We start from the raw sequence: 10,537 nt of genomic DNA, 5'->3' as shown, positions 1-10,537 counted from the left end.
CGAGGAGGCCAGGCCAATACTCCTGACAACGCATCCTGGGTGGCCGGACCAGAGCCACTTGGATGCGGCCAATCAACAACAAAAACGACAACGTATCCTGGTGGCCGGACCAGCAGCTATAATGTTACGGCTACGGGCTGGTTAAATCTTGTTGGCAATGCAGCCTCAGCAGGAAAGGGAATCGGGGTTAGTGCACTATACTGCGCTCTGGGCTCAGCTCGCCGGATGGGGTCGGGGTCTTTCCTATCCCTATACTTCCTTGTTCTCGCCATATTATAAAAATTTAAGTGCACTTACACAGAATCTACTTTGATCAAAACAAAAAAAAACAAATGTAATCAATACCCGGTCGGCATAGATGGCAAGAAGGAATCCGGTAGTCGCGTATTCAATTTAGTGATCCTAGGTGTAGGAGATCACTAGTTCCTCTATACCCTCCCTACCTTCGGCAATACGTGGAACGATGTTGGCATGGCCCCTAGCGTAACTTCCGCTGCATTATTACACTCGATGCATCATTGGCATTATGTACTTAGACAGAATGGTTGTTATTTATTCCAAATTCATGTAAATTCAAAATAGTTTTATTAATCAAGATTCAAAAGATTCATATATAACAAAAGGTTCATTAACTTAAGAATATAAAATACAATTCATAGCAAAACTGAGCATTTTTACTCACGAAGGTCAACATTTCCATTCAACACGAAACTAATGATCATTACCAAATTCAAACACTTTCCTTGACGAGCTCGTTGGGCCCAATGAACTGCTTCGGTAGCTGTGGAACAATATTAATTATATAAAAATAGTAAAGAATTTTGGCCGACATTGCCAGAGTGAATCAAGGCTTAACATTGAGTTGATTAGGAAAGGACTTAAGATATTCCTTAATATAACTGTATATGTTTATATGATTTTACATTTAAAGTCAAATTTAATTGCAGTGCAAACACAAGAATGCAAGCAAAAGAAAAGAACAAGACAAAGCTAAGAGAATGTCGAGGATCAAATTAATGCACGTTTATATGTGTGTGCATACGCACGCATATGTCCGAATTCTCTTCGAACGAAAGCTCGCTCTTGGCGTGTGAGTTATCACGCTCTCCCTTTCATTACGCTGCACCGCTGCTATACCCTGCTATTTCGCTGGTATGTTCGTACTCACGAATCGATGATCACATGTTGTCCACGACACAGGTCACCCTAGATTCCGATTCCTGATCTTGTATTCACATCTTCTGCACAATTTTAGCTGACATAAATTTCCACTTTAATTCCTAGGCGTTGTCGATTCCGCATCAAGGGTGTTGAGTTGCATCTCGCAAGATACGCTTAGAGGGCATTCAAAGGTCGATACAGATCGTCCGTACAACGGAAACGCTGGTAATTCGAAGCGGCCAAAAATAAGACACTGGTGGTTGCGTGGGGGGGGGGGGGGGGTTAGGCGTGAGAGCGCCAAAGCACAGTAGACCTCCAGTGACCAAGAGATTCTGTAATAGATTCGGAATTCAGTGAATGTACCAAACCTGCTTTCCTCTATAATCACCTTCTTTTTCTCTACGTAGCACTTTGCACTTTCACCACACAATATAGCTTGATCTTGCTTTTTAGTCGATTCTCCGCCGACTTGCAGTTATGTAATTTGGTATGTATTATGTAATACAGGGACACGTGAACTTCCACTAGAGTTTAGCACTATTGGCACAGGCACAGAAAAACAGAAGTGTTTTGGGAGAAAAATGGAATTGATCCGCGTGTTCACCGTCGCTGTCGGCTTAAGCGGCATAGACGAGCTTTAACGGGACCCTTCCATGGAATTCGGTCTCGAGAGACGAAAAATAACATTCGAGCAATTAAAGCTCCATATCCGAAGTAGCTGTTTTTAAAGCCTTGGTGTTCGAACTAATCAAGTTGGCGCGTGATTTGAATCTGCTTTATATCTGGGAAATTATTATCGAATTTAATCTGGGTTTGCTTCACTGGCCACTACACTCTCCACCACCAGATTATGTCCCGTAGTGATCGACAGGGATCGTAATCGAAAAGAAAAGAAGGACAGTGAATTAGCGGGTTTGAATATCCTTTACGTGGTATACTCCCATTTTCTTTCCTTTCTCGTTCGATAATTCGTAATAAACAGGACTTAGCTTTTTCGTTACTGTTGCTGTCACAAACACCTGCGCTAATTTATGGCTGAATTGTTTAGACGCGTTGCTTTCGGAGAAATTGCGAACGTAAACCTGATCTCCGACGTTGTATTGTATGTTTCTACTCCTCAAATTGTATACCCTCGCGTTGGTTGCATGAGCCTTTGCATTGTTGACCTTTGCTGCATACCTTGCCAACTGCAGAGCATCGGGGTAATTAACTCTAGAATCAGCTGATAACAAGTTAAGTTTCCTGAGCAATTCGTAATCCTTGCCATTCAAAATCATGTTTTGCCCAAACGTAAGGAAGTAAGGAGAATATCCGGTGGTTGTATGTAGACTGGATCGAATAGCACCGTTAATCTCATTTAGTCGTTGATCCCAGGTAGTGTGATCTTTCCCCACGTACGCACGGATCGCCGCCAAAACCGATCAGTTTAAGCGCTCGCTTGCATTCGCTTGAGGCGAATAAAAAGCGGTACAAATATGTTTAATTGAAAATCGAGTTAGAAAAGCCTCAAAGAATCCTGATCGAAATTGAGACCCATTGTCCGTTAAGATGGATTCCGGCACTCCAAACGTAAAGAAAATGGAATTTTCTAAGTACTCGCAAATCTTTCCGGAAGTGATTCACTCTATTCACTTTGGTTTAATGCAGCAGACCGAGTGGCACTGGTCCGGCCACCCGAGATGCGTTGTCCAGTGTGTTGGCGTTGACATCGGTGTGTGATGTCAGACTGTCAGTATTATTGGCCGCATCCAAGTGGCAACTGGTCCGGCCACCAGGATACGTTGTCGATTAACTTGTTGATTGGCCGCATCCGAGTGGCTGCTGGTCCGGCCACCAGGATGCGTTGTCAGCAGAGTTGGCCTGGCCTCCTCGGCCACGTTCGTCATCGGTTCAAAAAAGGCCTCCTTTTCCGCCCCTTTGGCAGAAAATTGATGATGTTCATGGCGAGGCATCTGCTGTGGGGGCAGCTCTGTCTGGTGATTGGCAGGTACTTGTGTTTTTGTGTGTTTTGGGCGTTTTTTCGTGTTGGCGTAAATTGGCTGTTTTTCTTTGTATTTTAGTGGCTGGCCTCTGGACTTCTGTTGGAATTGACAGTAGTGCTGCTGATGAGGTCTCCAAATTTCGCCATTATGCCTCAAGAGAGTTGCAGGAGTGGCGAGGCAGCTGCTGGAGGGGCAGCTCTGTCAGTTTAATAGCAGGTGAGTATGTTTAATGGTCATTTGCAGATTGTTGTTAATTGTGTTTAATTTTGTCTATTTTTAGGTTTTATTGCTATTATTTTATTAAACTTCTGCTATTTGGCGCAATCAGTAGACGCCGTATAATCCGTCGCTTTCGAAGTCGCCACTGGATTGTCCATTTAGGAACCTACGTAGGTCATCGTAAGGCTCTTCGTCGGTCCATTGGCTGTCGTCGTCCATGTCCATATCCGGCTCACTGTCCGATATGGCTACTGCTGCTGCTGTATTGGCGGCTGGTTGTGGTGGCGGCGGGTGTGTAGGTGGTGTTGTCTGTAGTGGCGGCATGGCTGCCAAGCCCCCGCCTCTAGCCTCTGTCAGGTTTGCGATCAGCGTGGCCATTGCTGCCAACCTTTCCTCCAGCATTTTGAGTTTAATGGCGCTCTCTTTTAGATGTTTGGCACAGCTGCCATCGCACTGAGCTGCTGGCCGCTGCTGCTGCTGGTGTTGGCGTGGCGTCGGGGCATCATTCGCGATCGGTTGCATCGGCTGGACCCTCTGGTGTTGGCGCCCCCTGGTCGATGGCTGGGGATGATGGTCGCCATACCGATGCTGTTGCCGATGCTGCCGACCCGGTTGGTGTTGGCGTTGCTGCTGCGGGTTATGGAGTGGCTGTGGATGTGGCTGCTGCTGGCGGCGTTGGATTGGCTGTTGTCGGTGTTGTGTTGGCTGCTGCTGCTGCCGTCGATGCTCCTCCTCCCTGGCGAGCCTGTGGGCCAGGAGCCGCTGCCTGGCTGCCTTGTAGGCGCTGCAGCCCTTGTAGGCGCTGATGTGGGCGCCCTGGCAGTTGGCGCACTTGGGAGCAACGTTCATTGGCTTGCTGCACTCCGTCGTCAGATGTCCACCCGCGCATTTCATGCAGACAGCAGCTCGTCTACAGTATGCGCGGGTGTGGCCAAACACCTGGCATCGATGGCACTGGGCAGGGTCACGGGAGACTCCAAGTCTGTCAACCGTGATGGGCCTCCCAACCAGGTTCAACACCTCGTATTGGCCACGGTCCGGTTTGGGGGCGATCTCAGCCTCGAATAGGTTGTATTGACGGCTGCGATCGAATCGATCGGTGATTGCCCTTACAAACCGAACCGTGAACCCCTCGTTCAGCATGCTGCTGCGAATCCAATCCGGCGGCGTGGAGTGGGAGAGTCCTCGGATGAGGATCCTCAAGCCACGTTCCTGGCTGGGCTGATGCCCGAATTCGCCGTGCCGGATGTCATCGTCGGTGGTAGTGGCAGGGGTGTTTGTGATGGTGATGGCGGTGGTGGTGTTGGTGTTTGTATTGGCAGGTGTATTTGTATTTGTATTTGTATTGGCGTCATTATTATCTCTATTGTTAATTGTGGTATTGTCTGTGTGAGTGGCTGGTGATTGTCTTTGTATTGTCTGTTTTTGATGTTGGTGATGGCTGTGGGTCTGGCTATTTGTATTTATACTAGTGGCAGGGGCAGGGGCAGGGGCAGGGGCATGTGTTGGCTGTGTTGATTGCGGCAGAGTGGCAGGATCGGCAACTGTGTTGGTGTTGGCTGCATGTGCCGTCCGTTTCTGCTGCTTCTGCTGTTGCTCCCTCAACTCGTGCTGCCTCAGCTGCTCCTGGACAATAGCCTCTAGTTCCTCCATTGTCTGCCTTTTTTTCTTCGGCTTCCTAATTGGCGGCCGCTGCTGCCGCTGCTGGTGATGGCGGCCCCGTCGTCTGGCCTGCTTCCTCTCAGCCTCACCCTCATCGTCACTGGTATTGGCGCCTGCGCCGAGGGCTCTGCTGCTGCTGCTGCTATTGGCGGTGTTGGTGTTGGTGTTGGTGTTGTTGGCTGCTGCTGCTGCTGCTAGGGCGCCTCTGCGGGCCGCTCTGCCGCCGTCGCTGTGGCGTCTGTTCGACCCTCGTCTGGCCTCGAGTGGCTCTGGTCCGGCCACCCAGGATGCGTTGTCAGTAGTATTGGCCTGGCCTCCTCGGCCACGTTCATCGTCGGTTTGTAGTTGCGTTTTGAATGGCTGCTGGTCCGGCCACCCAGATGAGGAGGTGTTTGTTTTGGCTTTGATTTTAATTCGTGTTTATTTGCAGGTACTGTCGGCGTTTGGATGTTATTTGTGGCGACCCTTGTCTGGTTTGTGTTGGCGTAAAACAGCAGGTGAGTATTTTGTGTTTTGGCAGTCTGTTTCTCCCTCCTGTTTCTTCTTCCTTTTGCAGGATTTGCTGGCGTCCGGCGGCTCAACACCAGGCCATCCCGCCCTCACATAATTGGCATGAGAGACGGGTGTAACCCAGTGGAGCGGCAACAGGCGCCAGCATCTGCGTCGTCGTTGGAATTGGCAGCTGTTGGTTCGGAGTGGCGTGACGTCACGGCCATGGTCAGGCGGCAGCGTCATCAGAAGAGGCCTCCTTTTCCGCCCCTTTGGAAGAAAATTGATGATGTTGATGGCGAGGCAGCTTCTTGTTGGTCAGCTCTGTCTGGTGATTGGCAGGTGAGAGTGAATTTCTTGTGTTTTGGCAGTTTTTCGTGTTGGCGTGAATTGACTGTTTTTCTTTGTGTTTTAGTGGCTGGCCTCTGGACTTTTGTTGGATTGGCGGTAGTGCTGCTGATGAGGCCTCCAAATTTCGCCCATTATGCAGGAGTGGCGAGGCAGCTGCTGGAGGGGGGGGTCTGTCAGTTTAATAGCAGGTGAGTATGTTTAATGGTCATTTGCAGATTGTTGTTAATTGTGTTTAATTATTGTCTATTTTAAGGTAGCATTGGCATTAAACTTCTGCTATTTGTCGCAATCAGTAGACGCCGTATAATCCGTCGCTTTCGAAGTCGTCACTGGATTGTCCATTTAGGAACCTACGTAGGTCCTCATAAGGCTCTTCATCGGTCCATTGGCTGTCGTCGTCCATGTCCATATCCGGCTCACCGTCCGATATGGCTACTGCTGCTGCTGTATTGGCGGCTATTGGAACTGCTGCTGCTGTTGCTGCAGCCAATTTGGTGAGTTGCTCTGCCATCTGTTCGATCCTCCTTTCCAACTCTGTTATACGCTGTACGTATAATTGCAGGTTTTGAGCGCAGCTGCGTCTGGCCGCTGCTGCTGCTGGTGTTGGCGTGGCGTCGGAGCATCATTCGCGATCGGCTGCATCGGCTGGACCCTCTGGTGTTGGCGCCCCCTGGTCGATGGCTGGGGATGTTGGTCGCCATACCGATGCTGCTGCCGATGCTGCCGATCCGGTTGGTGTTGGCGTTGCTGCTGCGGATTATGGAGTGGCTGTGGATGTGGCTGTGGATGTGGCTGCTGCTGGCGACGTTGTATTGGCTGGTGTCGCTGTTGGCTTGGCTGTGGCTGCTGTCTGCGACGCTCCTCCTCCCTGGCGACCCAGTGGGCCACGAGCCTCTGCCTGGCTGCCTTGTAGGATGGGCAACCCTTGTAGGCACTGATGTGCTGGCCCTGGCAGTTGGCGCACTTGGGAGCGACGTTCCTCGGCTTGCTGCACTCCGTCGTCAGGTGTCCACCCGCGCATTTCATGCAGACAGCAGCTCGTCTACAGTATGCGCGGGTGTGGCCAAACACCTGACATCGATGGCACTGGGCAGGGTCACGGGAGACTCCAAGTCTCTCAACCGTGACGGGCCTCCCACCCAGGCGTCGCAGCTTTAACACCCCGCATTGGCCACGGTCCGGTTTGGGGGCGATCTCAGCCTCGAAGAGGTTGAATTGGCGGCTGCGATCAAATCGATCGGTGATCACCCTCACAAACCGAACCGTGTACCCCTCGTTCAGCATACTGCTGCGAATCCAATCCGGCGGCGTGGAGTGGGAGAGTCCTCGGATGAGGATCCGCAACCCACGATCCTGGCTGGGCTGATGCCCGAATTCGCCGTGCCGGATGTCATCGACGGTGGTAGTGGCAGGGGTGTTTGTGATGGTGATGGCGGTGGTGGTGTTGGTGTTTGTATTGGCAGGTGTATTTGTATTTGTATTTGTATTGGCGTCATTATTATCTCTATTGTTAATTGTGGTATTGTCTGTGTGAATGGCTGGTGATTGTCTATGTATTGGCTGTTGCCGATGTTGGTGATGGCTGTGGGTCTGCCTGTTGGCATTTATAGTAGTGGCAGGGGCAGGGGCAGGGGCATTTGTTGGCTGTGTTAATTGCGGCATAGTGGCAGGATCGGCAACTGTGTTGGTGTTGGCTGCATGTGCCGTCCGTTTCTGCTGCTTCTGCTGTTGCTCCCTCAGCTCGTGCTGCCTCAACTGCTCCTGGACAATAGCCTCTAGCTCCTCCATTGTCTGCCTTTTTTTCTTCGGCTTCCTAATTGGCGGCCGCTGCTGCCGCTGCTGGTGATGGCGGCCCCGTCGTCTAGCCTGCTTCCTCTCACCCTCACCCTCATCGTCACTCCCACTGTCTATGAGGGCGCGGCGTCGTTTTGGTGTTGGTGGGATTGGTGGCATTTGTGCAGGCTCAGCATTGGCTCGGATCGACCCGCTGCTCGAGCTCGAACCAGGTTCGACTCGCAACAGGTTCGATCCGGTCGTGTGTGTGTGTGTGGCGGCCCGTTGGCCGTTTTGGCGCTCCACTCTTGCGCTTCGGCTTGCCGGCTCTCCTCCGTCCTCTCCCTCTCCCGTTACTCTCGAACTATTTTGTATGTCCGAGAGCGTGAGAGGCGGGAAAAGTGGAGGCGGGAAAAGTGGGCCTTTCTTTTGTGTTTGGCGCCTTTCTTTGGGTATTATTGGCAAGGTGGGTGGGGGGGGGGGGGGGGGGAAGGGCAATGAAAGTGGCGGGAATGGCTGTGTCTGTGTGTGTATTGGCGGCGTCTGCGTACTCACGATCGGTGCAGTCTGTGTTGGCGTTGTTATTGCTGCTGCTGATGCAGCCACCGTCGCTGTGGCGTCGGCGCTCTGCATTGGCTGGGGCGTTGGTGTTGGCGCCTCCGCCGAGGGCTCTGCTGTTACTGCTACTATTGGCGGTGTTGGTGTTGGTGTTGTTGGCTGCTGCTGCTGCTGCTAGGGCGCCTCTGCGGGCCGCTCTGCCGCCGTCGCTGTGTCGTCTGGTTGTCCCTCGTCTGGCCATTCCTCTGGTCATGGCTGGCTGTTGGTTTGTGTGTTGGCGATCTGCTGCCTGTTTGTTGTTCTTCAATTGAAAAGTCTCTTGTGTGTGTTTGTGTTTAATGTAATTTATTGGCACTTTTATTCTCTTTATACCCGATACTCAAAATGAGTATTGGGGTATATTAGATTTGTGGTAAAAGTGGATGTGTGTAACGTCCAGAAGGAATCGTTTCCGACCCCATAAAGTATATATATTTTTGATCAGCATCAATAGCCGAGTCGATTGAGCCCTGTCTGTCTGTCCGTCTGTCCGTCCGTCGGTCCGTCCGTCCGTCCGTCCCCTTCAGCGCCTAGTGCTCAAAGACTATAAGATCTAGAGCAACGATGTTTTGGATCCAGACTTCTGTGATATGTCACTGCTACAAAAATATTTCAAAACTTCGCCCCGCCCACTTCCGCCTCCACAAAGGACGAAAATCTGTGGCATCAACATTTTTAAAGATACGATAAAACCAAAAACGCAGAATCGTAGAGAACCAGATCGTATAATTATTTTAGCCAGAATCAAGAAAACAATTTCATTCTTTCTCGATCTGTCTCTCTCTAACACACAGGTTTCATGGTCGGCTTTGCCAATTGCAAAATATGAGTTCAAGGATCTCAGAACCTATAAGAGCCAGAGCAACCAAATTTTGTATCCACACTCCTGTGATATCGGACCTTGACCGTTTCGTGTCCAAATTTCGCCACACCCCCTTCCGCCCCCCCAAAGGACGAAAATCTGGGGCATCCACAAATCTCAGAGACTATTAAGGCTAGAGTAACCAAATTTGGTATCCGCACTTCTGTTAGATCTCACTATAAAACGTATATCTCAGAATTTCGCCCCACTTTTTTCCGCCCCCACAAAGGACGAAAATCTGTTGCATCCACAATATTGCACATTCGAGAAAACTAAAAACGCAGAATCATAGATAATGACCATATCTATCAGATTGCTGAATCTGGATCAGATCAGATAGTTTTTATAGGCAAAAGGAACAAATCAATTTGCACTGGCTACGCAGCGCCCGACGTCACGCTCAGACTGATTTTCTGTCTCTCGCACGCACTCTTTGTCGTTTCGTTTAATATTAGCGGCGTCTGCCGGAGGAGAGTTATACTGACTTAGTATCGGGTATAACCGTAGAGTTGCGGTGTCCGCAGCAACTCACAACGTTCCCCCTCGTTTTTTTTTACGATGTGGACGGGAACAAAAGTTTTTCAAGGTAAGTAATGGGTGTGGTGGAGGAAGGGCGGCACGGCACGGCACGGCACACGACAGACACCACAAAAAAGAAAACAAAGCACAACAGCAAGACAACGGAAAACGGCGACACGAAAAAACGACACGAAACGGTTATGGCACGTACGTCCGACGATCGCGACCTCTCGAGCGGGCGGACGAGATGAGAGTGGCGGACGAGGTTCATGGTGGTACTCTCACATGTCCGCCAACTCCCATACTCTCCCCCTCAACTCGACTGGCCCGATCGCCGATCGTCATTTACCGGTGCTCTCACCCCCGGTTCCACTTTCACTCACCCCAATATTGAGTGAGATGAAAGTGGACCGAGGGCAGCAGCACCGATAAGTAGGCAATGGAGAATTGGAATAGCCGTTTGTTTTAGTGGCTGTGTGTGTTGTCGTTGTCGTTGGTTAGCGGCCAGTGTCTTATGTTTGTGCTGTGTGTAGTGGCTGCTCTGTTGTTGGGGGATGGGATAGGATGGGGGGGGGGGGGAATAAATGCCTGCTCCCGTATAACCGCCCGGATACTGTAAACTTCCGGATCTTTCGATCCGGGCGCGTGACGCTCCGAAGAGTCGACCGCATAGCATCATATGGGCGGTTGAAATGGCTTTATTGGGGCGTTTGGCAGAGTGGCGGATGTTGGCAGTGTTAATTTTGCTCCTGCTCAACCGCATTTGGCATTTAGTGGCATTTGAAGTGGGTAGGGGGTGGGGAGGAATTGGCTGGGAATAAATTGCCGAATTTGCGACCGATAACACACTGGGCATTGATAAATTAATTTTAAATTTGAAATGGCTTTTTGGTGTGTTATCGGTCATAGTCTGGTATTTGCG

The sequence above is a fragment of the Drosophila miranda genome, assembly GCF_003369915.1.
Source record: "Drosophila miranda strain MSH22 chromosome Y unlocalized genomic scaffold, D.miranda_PacBio2.1 Contig_Y7_pilon, whole genome shotgun sequence".
Lineage (NCBI taxonomy): Eukaryota > Metazoa > Arthropoda > Insecta > Diptera > Drosophilidae > Drosophila > Drosophila miranda.
Note: the sequence above shows the minus strand (reverse complement) of the source record.